Raw genomic sequence first — 13,916 nt, 5'->3', positions numbered from 1 at the left:
CTCTTATTAATATAAAACAACAAAAAAAACCAGGTGAAATTAGATTTTGACTTTCTGAATATAATCAAAGCAACTAGTAAACCTTATGGTTACATATTATTGGACCTGAATCAAAACACGCCCGAAGAATTGCGTGTAGTCACTGATATTTTCGATAATGATTATTGTGTCTTGTGTATTATTGTGTGTTGTGTACGTTCTGTTTATCTTCTTTTCCTTCTAATATTGTATGACGGATTTTCAAATAAATAATAATAATAATTGAATCTGTAAGAAATATTAAGACATAATTAGCTTCCCTGGGCCTTTGATTTTATATTTTAAAGATAGTCTTAAAGTGGATCCACGGATCAATCAATTAGTAGTAACTAACTGTAAGAAGTTAATCTTGCCAACTGTACCGAAAACCTAAAAAATAGAATTTCTAAAAACCAACAGAGATAAATATCCCAGTGGAAAAAAAAACGAAAAAAAAAACAGACTGCGGCCAGTGGAGATAAAAGACGAAAAATTGAAAACAACGCGGATATTTCGCCTTTATTCAAACAAGGCGTCTTCAGCACGAAAGAAACACAAGAAGAACAACATAAAAAACCAAGCTGAAAATAAAATCAATAAAACTAATCCACTTAGGGAAAAAATAGTAGCATCTTATCCCTACGTGGATTAGTTTTATTGGTTTTTAGTTTTAGCTTGGTTTTTAGTCCTAGGGGTGTCCAGGTTTTTTCCCTATGAGTGATCATGTCGAAGTAAATGTCCTAGAACTACAGGAAAAGCCTCGTTAGAGTGGAAGCTGAATATAGCCCTTTTTAAGTTATAAATAAAAAACAAGTTTTTTCAACCAAAAGTAAGGAGAAATACTAAAACTTAAAATGAAGAAAATTATTCCATTTTTCTCCTGAATCCCCTCCTGAATCCCTCGCTCATTGCGCTAAGGGTTTTGGTGCTTTAAAACAGCTTTTTTATTCCAATTCAAAGGCCCTTGTGTTTCATCAGTCGTTCTTAAAAAACTGAGACAAAAGGTAAAACAAGCGTAAAGATCAAGGGATTAAGGTGCGTGCATCCCCCCTCATGTTCAGCATGATTTCTGTTCGTTTTAAGCTTCACCGTTGCTCCTTAATTTCAATTGAAAAACATTTTTTAAAATTTAATTTCTAATCCTTTTTCAAGTAATTATCTTGCCTAACCAAGATGTGATGTGGGCTACCAGCCCCGTAAACCTAAACCCCCTATTTCTTGCTTTCATATTGTATGCATCGGTAACTATAAATTGATTGGTAGCGATTCATCTCTTCAGTTTTTCTTTTTATGATTTAAAATGTTGGTTCATAACTAAAATTTTGAACTAAGTTTGATAGTTTGGTCAAAATTTGCAATCTACAACAGTTTTAGTTCTTATTAAAATTTTACCACAGAATTTAGGGCACACGAAAGGGGCATTATAATTTTTATAGATGGAAATTCTGCTCAACTTTTTATCGGGTACGCGGCTGAAAATATCGTGATCTCTTGAATCTGATGTTTAAATACACTTTGTACATATATTAAAATACATTGAAACATCGTATATAAATAGAAAAAGAGAAATATTATCATTTAAATTCTCTGAAAACGAAGCTCCTGGTTGCAGTTGCCTCCCCTTCTCCCAAAAAATTTCTTGGAAAGGCTCAAGGCCTCATCTTTTCCAGCTCCTTGACGCTAGCGCTAGAAATAAGGGCATACATTAAAATTTTTCCAGGAGTCAAAGAGGGATTAGATATTAATTTCAACCCTTCTCCCCGTCTCCAAAACTCATTCTATGTTTACCTGAAGGCTCATTCAAAATTGTATCTTCAGAGCATTAAAATTCACTCCTTGAGCCGTCTGTCCTCTCCCCCTCACCTACAAAATTACCATCTACCCCTCCTTCATAGTAGCTGATCCGTCCTTGCATATCGCTGTGTACAATCGAAGTTATAAATTTGAATAAAATCAGTTCAGTTAAATGAAGCTTTCAAATAAATCTCAGAAAAATTGTTTTGAAATAAGAAGAGATGTATCACCCCGCAGCATCCTTATTCGGGCTTATTCTAAATGAAAAAAGATAAGAGATCATCCCTCCGTACGCCATTCTGTATTTATCTGAAGGCTCTTGGACAGTTAGAGAATTTGAGTTTTGAAATACGTTATTTTAGGCATCGGACCCCCCCCCTCTCAACCTTAACATTAAACCACCGACCCTCCTTCATAATAGAGGTGGGGCAATTGTACCTCCGTAGACATAATTTCATGGTGAACCAACTAAATCAACTTAATTAAATTAAGTATTAAGATAAATATCCATATTAAGAATTTATCTTGAATAGACTGCATGACTTTTCAGAAACGAATGTGCCACCATGCGGCATGGTGGCAACTTCCTTTGCCACTGGAAGCTGCTCAATACATTGTTTTTTGATACTTTGAAATCGACTGACTATCTCAGAATTGCCAAAGAACGGCAGGAAATGCCACTTTCGCGTGGTACACTCTTTTTAGTCACTTCAAAGGATACTAAAACTTTTAATTCTAATATAAATCAGCCCTCTCCTAATGTTCAAGGACTATTGGTTCGATTCGATAACCCCTTGAAAAAAAAACATCCGTGATTTTTCTTCTGGCAAAAAAAATTTAAAAAGATCCACATTTTTGTAGAAAGGAACAAGAGACCTCTACAGTAAGGTTCTCTGATATGCTAAATTTCACGATCACTTGACTTTTTTGGTGGTGTTTCACCTGTTTTTCGAAAATCAGACAAATTGTCTCAGCTTTGTAGCTTTTGATGAGTAAAATCCTTATGAATCTTATGTATCTGGAATCAGCGTAAAGAGCCAATTTTTTCATGCATCAATTGTTATTAAAATTCATTTTTTAGAGTTTTGGTTACTATTGGACCGAGTCACTTCATACATACAGTTCGTTACCACGCAATATTTGATTAAAAAAGATTATACGACAGCATCGTAGCATTTTTTACCATCTTGTGGCTAAAACAATAATTTTTGCCCAAAACTCAAGTAAAAATTAGAGTATAGAGGCAGGGTATAGAGGCAGTAATGCCCCATGTTTGTGCTTTTGTTCCTATAGATGCAAATAGTCCACACAAAATAAATGATAAATATTGCCATTTATTTTAAAGCTTCAATTTACCAAGTTGATTAATTTGAGCCTCAATAAAATCGTGTTAAATGCTCTATGATTTTGCATTAGCTATTATAGAGGAGGACAGGTGAACCTTTGTGTAGATGGGGAGGGGGTTTTGGCCTAAACATTTAGAAAGTGCGTTTTACGCCCAGATTCTTTAAATCTCCGCGAGCCATCAGATAAATATAGAAAAAGGTTTACAGGTGTGGTGAGAGGGAGAATTGGAATCTAATCTTCCTTCATTTCTTTGAATATTTTAGGACTAAGCGTTTATTATGGGTGCTTTGGGCAATAACCCCTCTTATTGCAAAAACCAGCCCCCATTCTGCGTCAGTAGTGTCTTATATAAAGGTTTAACTAGCACAAGAATATACAGTGCAGTTTGACGAGCACATTGCAAAAAGCGACCAATCCTTTTATACTATATACCTATAAAGTGATCAAACACGTTTTGAAGCTGTAGTTGAGATTGTATAACGCAGCCAGATGGCTTTTTGAGACACTTTCATCATAACGTGTTTTTTTCAAACCAAAAACTATAAATTGTCAAATTGCGTATTTAGGAATGATTTTGTAGGAAAAGCTGTCGATCACCCATGCATCATCCACTGTTCCATTTCTTTGAAGCATGTGCTATCAGACTGGTTTCTGATTTCTTTGACAATTGCCTTTAGTCAAGACTAGTTTGTTAGGAATGTGTCGCTGCTAATTAAAGAATAGGATGCTACACTCAGAATTGATTGATTGGCATATGGTTTTATAAATTTGGAACAATATCAATTTATGAAAATGGTTAACAATGATAAAATGGTCTTGTGACTTGACATAGCTTTACTTCTTCGATATGTTCCGTATAATAAACAAGTGGCGTTTGAACAGTGTTGTCAATTTAAAATAGAGTTTAACGTTATAGCATACTAAAAAGTTGATACTAAGAGAGATTTAGATGTCAAGAAAAGAATTTTAATAATGAAATTCAGAACAATCCATAGTTATTGAACGGATCGTATGAAGGTGGAGAAAATAGGGTTAAACTAATTACCAGTTAAGGTAAGCCCGGAGGGCTTATTAACTCAGGCAATTTCTTATAAATTTGGAACAACATCAATCTATGAAAATGGTTAACGATGATAGAATGACCTTGTGACTTTACCTAGCTTTACTTCTTCGATGTGTTCTGTATAATACACATGTGGCGTTTGAACAGTGTTGTCAATTTAAAATAGGGTCTAATATTATAGTATACTAAAAAGTTGATACTAAGAGAGATGTAGATGGCAAGAACAGAATTTTCATAAAAAAATTCAGAAGAATCCACAGAAATCCTTACAAATCAAGTAGTGAGGTATACATGAGTATGAACCGTCAAGAATCATAAGCACCAACGACCCTAACCACCAGGGACTTCAACCCCCAAAGGTCCCCTATCCCCAAGATCCAAGGGGCCCCCCTCCCTCTAACTTTTTTGGCCACCTCCCCCCATTTTGTTTTTGAATTTTTTTTTGAAGTTATTTTTTTAACTTAATTTATTATTTTTTTAACATGTTAAATTTTTTCAACTTTTTTTTACACGTCTTCGAATGATATGAAACATACTTAAAACATTAGAAATCACATTTAATATTTTCCAAACTCAAAATGAGAATGGTATGGATATGTTAGTCATGACCTTTACTATTAGAAAAATAATGTTTGTAGTAGCTACTTTTTTTATTTGACAATTTTTTTTTACTTCGAAATTATTCAACTTTTTTTACGTATCTTAAAATGACATGAAATATGCTTATGGCTCTAACAATTGTACTGTATGCTTGCTCCGAGACACGATGCGACTTTCTCACTGGTACTTTATGGCGGGTTATCGACACTACCTAGTTTATTGCATGTGTTAAATCAGTATTTTTTACGCAGTGGAACGATAAACATAAGTCATATCCTTAAAAAAGTGAAGATGGAGCATTTTAATAAAGTGTGTTCACATGAAAATATTATTGTAGCATTGAATGCCGACAAGGAGAAGTATTTAAACTATGAAACAAGTACAAGTGGTAGCACTATTGGAAATGTTTGCATGCATTGTCATGACAGTAAGGAATGAAATTTCTTTGGAGTACCGAAAAAATTCAACTCTAATGTTGGTTGATATGTGATATTGAGATCTCCAGAAATGATTACACTCAAAGAGAATTCCAACATAAAAATAATCGTTGATGATAGAGGACAACTCCTTGCTACTGTTGCAGGTAACACATTACCTACTGATACATCCTATCGTCAACTTTCGGGTGTTAGCATTCAAAAGAAGGTCAAAAAAAGAAAGGCCTACTCTTCTACTAATATCATAAACCATATCTTGTCTACGTGCCGAAACTGTTACCTGTGTAAAAATAATGTGATAATAGACAGTGAAATTGCTAGAAAAATCAAAAGGACATTGGCAGAAAATATCACTATGGAATATAAAGATGAATCGATGAAAAACAAAGTACCAGCAAACGTTACTGCCATTGATCAAACAGTCAATGAATCAAATAATACCAAAGACGAAAAGCATATTGAGCCTGTTGATGACACACCAGTAAAAAATGTGTATGACTCAAAATGGAATAATGATTATTCTACTGGTTACGAACTAAGAGAAGACAATGGCTACAATATCAAGAAAGAACATGGTGAACTATTTTATGGAACAGATTCAAAATGTCCAAAGTTAATCATTGATATTAATAATGTATCATAACATATTTTTGAAATAATATTCTACATAGCATTATTTCATAAAAAATATATTATGCTTTACATTGTTATATTCATTATTTTTAGAGTAAAGGTAGCATATCAAACGCTTAGAATGCCTATTACAGCATCGGAGATGTAAGAAAAGGAATTTGCATACATCTATTGTCAGACACATGGGATAACATCGACAAAATCTGGATATCAGAATGAATAAATTCTTTATCAACACCCGTTGTTGGATATGTCACTATGAAAAAATCGTAAGTAAGTAAGTAACAAACTCTTTCTTTAATTCACCTCTTGGATACACAGTACAGAAATTTAATTAAGGAACTTATGAAAAAAAATTGTAAGTAAGTAACAAACCCTTTCTTGAAGTCACCTCTTGGATACACAATGCAGAAATTTCATTTAAGAAATTATGAAAAAATTGTAAGTAAGTAGCAAATTCTTTCTTGAATTCGCCTGCTGGATAAACAAAAAAGACATTTCATTCAAGAAATTATGACAAAATTCTAAGTTAGTAACAAACTCTTTATTGTTTTCACGTCTTAGATACATGATGCAGAAATTTCATGAAAGAAATTATGAAAAATTGTAAGTAAGTAACAAATTTTTTCTTGAATTCTCCTCTTGGATAAAGAAAAAGACATTTCATTCAATAAATTATGAAAATATTTGTAAGTAGGTAACACACTCTTTTTTGATTTCGCCAATTGGATGCACAATACAGTAATTTAATTCAGTAAATTATGAAAAAAAATTGCAAACAAACTCTTTATTGTTTTCACCGCTTGGATATACAATACAGCAATTTCACTCTAGAAATTATGAAAAAATTGTAAGTAAGTAACAAACTATTTCTTGAATTCTCCTCCTGGATACACAATACAGATATTTCATTCAAGAAATTATAAAAAAATGTAAGTTTTCACGTCTTAGATACACGATGCAGAAATTTCATTCAAGAAATTATGAAAAAATTCTAAGTAAGTAACAATCTGTTTCTTGGCGCGCCACTCTAAGCGAAAATAGATCAACCCAAAATTTTGGATATCTCTCTCACTATGACTGTGTGTCTGATAATTATAATACAGGGTTGGTGAGTGCTAGTGCCACTGCTTGTCATTGTTGGGTTGTAGCGAACCTATATCGAACCAACTTTATGGTCTGTATTGTGTTTCCAAGAGGAGAATTCAAGAAAGAGTTTGTTACTTACTTACATATTTTTTCATAATTTCTTGAGTGAAATAGCTGTATTGAGCGTCCAGGAAGCGATTTCAAGAAAGAGTTTGTTTTCAATTTTTTTCTTATTTTCCTGAATTAAATTTCTGTATTGTGTATTCAAACGCCGAATTCAAGAAAGAGTGTGTTACTTACTTGCGATTTTTTCATAATTTCGTGAATGAAATTTCCATATTGTGTACCCAAGAGGTGAATCAAGAAAGTGCAAGAAAGAGTTTGTTACTTACTTAGATTTTTTTTCATAATTTCTTGAATAAAATGTCTGTATTGTGTATCAAGGAGGTGAATTCATGAAAGAATTTGTTACTTACTTACAATTTTTTCATAATTTCTTAAATGAAATTTCTGCATTGTGTATCCAAGATGTGACTTCAAGAAAGAGTTTGTTACTTACTTGCAATTTCTCATAATTTCTTGAAGGAAATTTCCCTATTGTGTATCCAAGAGGTGAAAACAAAGAGTTTGTTACTTACTTGCGATTTTTTCATAATGTCTTGAATGAAATATCTGTATTGTGTATCCAAGAGGTGACTTCAAGAAAGAGTTTGTTACTTACTTACAATATTTTTTCATAATTTCCTGTGTTAAATTTCTGTATTATGCATCCAAACGGCGAATTCAAGAAAGAGTTTGTTACTTACTCACTTACATTTTTTTCCTAATTTCTTAAATGAAGTTTCTGCATTGTGTATCCAAGAGGTGACTTCAAGAAAGAGTTTTTTACTTACTTACAAATATTTTCATAATTTCTTGAATGCAAAATCCGTATTTTGTATCCAAGAGGGGACTTAAAGATAGTGATTGTTACTTATTAAAAATTTATACCTAATTTCTTGAACGAGATTTCTGTATTATGCCGACAAACGGCGAATTCAAAAAAAAGTTTGCTACATACTTAAAATTTTGTCATAATTTCTTAAATAATATGTCTTTTTTGTGTATCAAAGAGGTGAAATCAATAAAGAGTTTGTTACTTACGTAACATTTTTTTTTATAATTTCTAGAATGAACTTTCCGTATTGTGTATCCAAGAGGGGACTTCAAGAAAGAGATTGTTACTTACTTGTAATTTTATCATAATTTCTTGAATGAAATTTCCATATCGTATTGCGTATCCAAGAGGGGACTTCAAGAAAGAGATTGTTACTTACTTAGAATTTTTCATAATTTCTTGAATGAAATTTCTGTATTGTGCATGCAAACGGCGAATTCAAGAAAGGGTTCATTACGTACTTAGAATTTTGTCATAATTTCTTGAATGAAATGTCTTTTTTTGTGTATCCAAGAGGTGAAATCAATAAAAAGTTTGTTACTTACTTACCATTTTTTTCATAATTTCTTGAATGAAATTTCCGTATTGTGCATCCAAGAGGGGACTTAAAGAAATATATTGTTACTTACTTGGGATTTTTTCATAATTTTTTGAATGAAATTTCTTCGTAGTGTATCTAAGACGTAAAAACACTAAAGAGTTTGTTACTTAATAAGAATTTTGTCATAATTTCTGGAATGAAATATCCGTGTTGTTTATCCAGGGGGTGTATTCAAGAAAGAGTGAGTTACTTACTTGCGATTTTTTTATAATTTCCTAAATAAAATTTCTGTGTTGTGTTTACAGGAGGAAAATTAAAGAAAGAGCTTTCTACTTACTTAAATTTTTTTCATAATTTCTTGAGTGAAATTTCTGCATTGTGTATCCAACAGGTTAAAGCAATAGAGTTTGTTTGCAATTTTTTTCATAATTTACTGAATTAAATTTCTGTATTCTTCATCCAATTGGCGAAATCAAGAAAGAGTTTGTTACTTACTTACAAATATTTTCGTAATTTATTGAATGAAATGTCTTTTTCTTTATCCAAGAGGAGAATTCAAGAAAGAATTTGTTACTTACTTACAATTTTTTCATAATTTCTTGCATGAAATTTCTGCATCATGTATCTAAGACGTGAAAACAATAAAGAGTTTGTTACTTACTTAGAATTTTGTCATAATTTCTTGAATGAAATGTCTTTTTTTTGTGTATCCAGGAGGTGAAATCAATAAAGAGTTTGTTACTTACTTACCATTTTTTTATAATTTCTTGAATGAAATTTCCGTATTGTGTATCCAAGAGGGGACTTCAAGAAAGAGATTGTTACTTATTTAGAAATTTTTAATAATTTCTTGAATGAAATTTCTGCATCGTGTATCTAAGACGTGAAAACAACAAAGAGTTTGTCACTTACTTAGAATTTTGTCATAATTTCTTGAATGAAATTTCCGTATTGTGTATCCAAGAGGTGTATTCAAGAAAGAGTTTGTTACTTACTTACAATTTTTTTATAATTTCTTGAGTAAAACATCTGTGTTGTGTTTACAGGAGGAAAATTAAAGAAAGAGCTTTCTACTTACTTAAATTTTTTTTATTATTTCTTGAGTGAAATTGCTGTATTGTATATCCAAGAGGTTAAAGCAAGAAAGAGTTTGTTTGCAATTTTTTTCATAATTTCCTGAATTAAATTTCTGTATTATTAATCCAAATGGTGAATTCAAGAAATTTTGTTACTTCATTACAAATATTTTCATAATTTCTTGAATGAAATGTCTTTTTGTTTATCCAAGAGGCGAATTAAAGAAAGAATTTGTTACTTACTTACAAGTTTTTCATAATTTCTTGAATGAAACTTCTGCATCGTGTATCTAAGACGTGAAAACAATAAAGAGTTTGTTACTTACTTAGAATTTTGTTATAATTTCTTGAATGAAATGTCTTTTTTGTTTATCCAGCAGGCGAATTCAAGAAAGAATTTGCTACTTACTTACAATCTTTTCATAATTTCTTAAATGAAAATTCTGCATTGTGTTTCCAAGAGATGACTTCAAGAAAGAGTTTGTTAATTACTTACAATTTTTTTCATAATTTCCTTAATTAAATTTCTGTAGTGTGTATCCAAGAGGTGAATTCAAAGAAGAGTTTGTTACTTACTTACTTACAATTTTTTCATAATGACCAATCCAACAACGGACGTTTATAAAGAATTTATTCATTCTGATACCTAGATTTTGTCAATGTTATCCCATGTGTTTGACAATAGATGTATGCAAATTCCTTTTCTTACATCTCCGATGCTTTAATAGACATTCTAAACGTTTGATATGCTAGCTTACTCTAAAAATAATGAACACATAAGAATGTAATGCATAATATATTTTTAATGAAATAATGCTATGTAGAATATTAATACAAAAATATATTATGATACATTATTAATATCAATGATCAACTTTGGACATTTTGAATCTTTCCCATAAAATAGTTCACCCTGTTATTTCTTTATACTGTAGCAATTGTCTTCTCTTGGTTCGTAATCAGTAAAATAATCATTATTCCATTTTTAGTAATGCACAAATTTTACTAGAGCTTCATCGACTGGCTCAATATGCTTTTCGTCTTTGGTATTATTTGGTTCATTGACTGTTTGATCAATGGCAGTAACGTTTTCTGGTACTTTGTTTTTCATCGATTCATCTTTATATTCCATAGTGATATTTTCTACCAATGTCCTTTTTATTCTTCTAGCAATTTCACTGTCTATTACCACATTAGTTTTACACAGGTAACAGTTTTGGCACGTAGACAAGATATGGTTTATGATATTAGTGGAAGAGTAGGCCTTTCTTTTTTGACCTTCCGTTGAATACAAATACCCTAAAGCTGACGATGGGATTTATCAGTAGGTAATACGTTACCAGCAACGGTAGCAAGGAGTTGTCCTCTATTATCATCGATTATTTTTATGTTGGCATTCACTTTGAGTGCAATCATCTCTGGAGATCTCAATCTCACATATCCACCAACATAGGAGTTGAATTTTTTCGGTACTCCAAAGAAATTTAATTCCTTACTGTAATGACAATGCATGCATACATTTCCAATAGTGCTATTGCTTGCACTTGTTTCATAGATTAAATACTTATCCTCGCCAGCATTCAATGCTACAATAACATCGTCATGTGAACACACTTTATTAAATGCTCCATCATCACTTTTTTAAAGATATGACTTATGTGTTTATCGTTCCACTGCGTAAAAAATACTGATTTAATACATGCAATAAACTAGGTAGTGTCGATAACCCGCCATAAAGTACCAGTGGGAAAGCCGCATCGTGTCTCTGAGCAAGCATAGAGTACAATTGTTAGAGCCATAAGCATATTTCATGTCATTTTAAGATACGTAAAAAAAGTTGAATAATTTCGAAGTCAAAAAAAAAAAAATTTGTTCCAATAAAAAAAAGTGCTACTACAAACATTATTTTTCTAATAGTAAAGGTCATGACTAATATATCCATACCATTCTCATTTTGAGTTAGGAAAATATTAATGTCATTTTTTAATGTTTTAAGCATTTTTCATCTCATTTGAAGAAATGTAAAAAAAATGTTAAAAAATTTAACATGTTAAAAAAATAATTAAAAAAAAGTTAAAAAAAAACTTCAAAAAAGATTTAAAAAAATGGGGGCAGGGACCAAAAAGTTAGAGGAGGGCCTTGGAGTTGGGGGATAGGGGACCTTTGGGGGTTGAAGTCCCTGGTGGTTAGGGTCGTTGGTGCTTATGATCCTTGATTGTTCATAATCATGTATAACATACAACATGATTTTTAAGGATTTCTGTGGATTCTTCTGAATTGCTTTATTAAAATTCTTTACTTGCCATCTACATCTCTCTTAGTATCAACTTTTAGTACAGTATAACGTTATACCCTATTTTAAATTGACAACACTGTTCAAACGTCACTTGTGTATTATACAGAACACATCGAAGAAGTAAAGATATGTCAAGTCACAAGGTCATTTTATCATCGTTAACCATTTTCATAGATTGATGTTGTTCCAAATTTATAAGAAATTGCCTGAGTTAATAAGCCCTTTGGGCTTACCTTAACTGGTAATTAGTTTAACCCTTTTTTCTCCACCTTCATACGGTCCGTTCACTAATTATGGATTGTTCTGAATTTCATTATTAAAATTCTTTTCTTGCCATCTAAATCTCTCTTAGTATCAACTTTTTAGTCTGCTATAACGTTACACTCTATTTTAAATTGACAACACTGTTCAAACGCCACTTGTGTATTATACGGAACATATCGAAGAAATAAAGATACGTCAACTCACAAGAGAGTTTTATCACTGATTACCGTTTTACAAAATAGGCATTTTTCCCAATTTATAATATACATGCGATGAGTAAGCAACGCTGAGGGGGCACATCAGCTGCTAATCACTTTGACTCTTTTTTCTCCACCTTCATACGAACCCATTTGCAAACGCTATTTAGCTCTGTTTTTTTCCTATTATTCAATTAATATCGTTCGTATAGTCCAATTCGCAAATGCTATACCCTTTTTTGCAATTAGAGTTAGCTTTTAAGCAAAATGATATAAAACCATATGCCAATCAATCAATTCTGAGTGTAGCATCCTATTCTTTAATTAGCAGCGACACATTCCTAACAAACTAGTCTTGACTAAAGGCAATTGTCCAAGAAATTAGAAACCAGTCTGATAGCACATGCTTCAAAGAAATGGAACAGTGGATGATGCATGGGTGATAGACAGCTTTTCCTACAAAATTATTCCTAAATACGCAATTTGACAATTTATAGTTTTTGGTTTGAAAAAAACACGCTATGATGAAAGTGCCTCAAAAAGCCATCTGGCTGCGTTATACAATACCAACTACAGCTTCAAAACGTGTTTGATCACTTTATAGGTATATAGTATAAAATGATTGGTCGTTTTTTGCAATGTGCTCGTCAAACTGCACTGTCTATTCTTGTGCTAGTTAAACCTTTATACAAGACACTAATTGCGTCATGTTTAGCTACCCGCAAACTTTCCCCTGAACCCTGAAAGACATCCGACAAAATTGTAAGACAATCATTTTTTTTTTAAATAATCGAAAGGTCTAATAAAATGCCTCCAGGTACTTCATGCCCCCCTACTGCCCCTTGAGCAGGGCTGCAAATGTTTGATGTTGTCCATTGTGCACATTTAGGTTTCATTATTGTGAGGGTTTGTGTGTTTGATCATGATATCAAATAAAGTTCGTGGTACTGTGAAGCTTTCAGGGAGTGTTGAGGGGGAGGGATGTTAAACTAAACCAAAGGACACTATGTGCATGCAGGTTGTCAAAAAACGTATCTGAAATAACTCAGAAGCGTCCAAAAGTATTAAGTTAAAACACTGAGGGCATGTGTACTAAATCAAAAGACATATGAATCCAGGTAGCCAAAAGGGCGTTTCTACGATATCCTAAGAACGGCTTCATCTAATTTCGGGGATTGCTGAGGGGAAAGTGGAACTAAATGAAAAGAAACTATCTGCATTGATGTTACCGAAACGGTGTATCTCAAGTTTCTCAGGAACAGCTCGGAGTATTAAGTTGAAACTTTTAGTGCATATTGAACTAAATCAAAAGACGATATGTTCATCCAGGTTGTCAAAAAGGGTATTTCAGTAATATCTCAGGAATGGCTAAGGTTATTAAGTTCAAAATTTAAGGGATTTTGTGGAGGATGTTGAACTAAATTAAAAGATGATACGTGCATCCAGGATGTCCTAAGGCCGTATACGTATGGCATATAAGGCCGTATAGGCAGCTAAACCAGAGACACCACGTGCATATAGGCTGACAGAGTTATGTATCTGCAACATCTCAAGAACGGCTAAGCGTTACAAGCTGTAAATATATAGAATATGGACGGGTATATTGAGATAAATCAAAATACAC

The sequence above is a fragment of the Artemia sp. Qi Xiang Cuo genome, chromosome 20 (assembly GCF_049724085.1).
Source record: "Artemia sp. Qi Xiang Cuo chromosome 20, ASM4972408v1, whole genome shotgun sequence".
In the NCBI taxonomy this organism is placed as follows: Eukaryota; Metazoa; Arthropoda; class Branchiopoda; order Anostraca; family Artemiidae; genus Artemia; species Artemia sp. Qi Xiang Cuo.
This window is presented reverse-complemented; position numbering follows the sequence as displayed.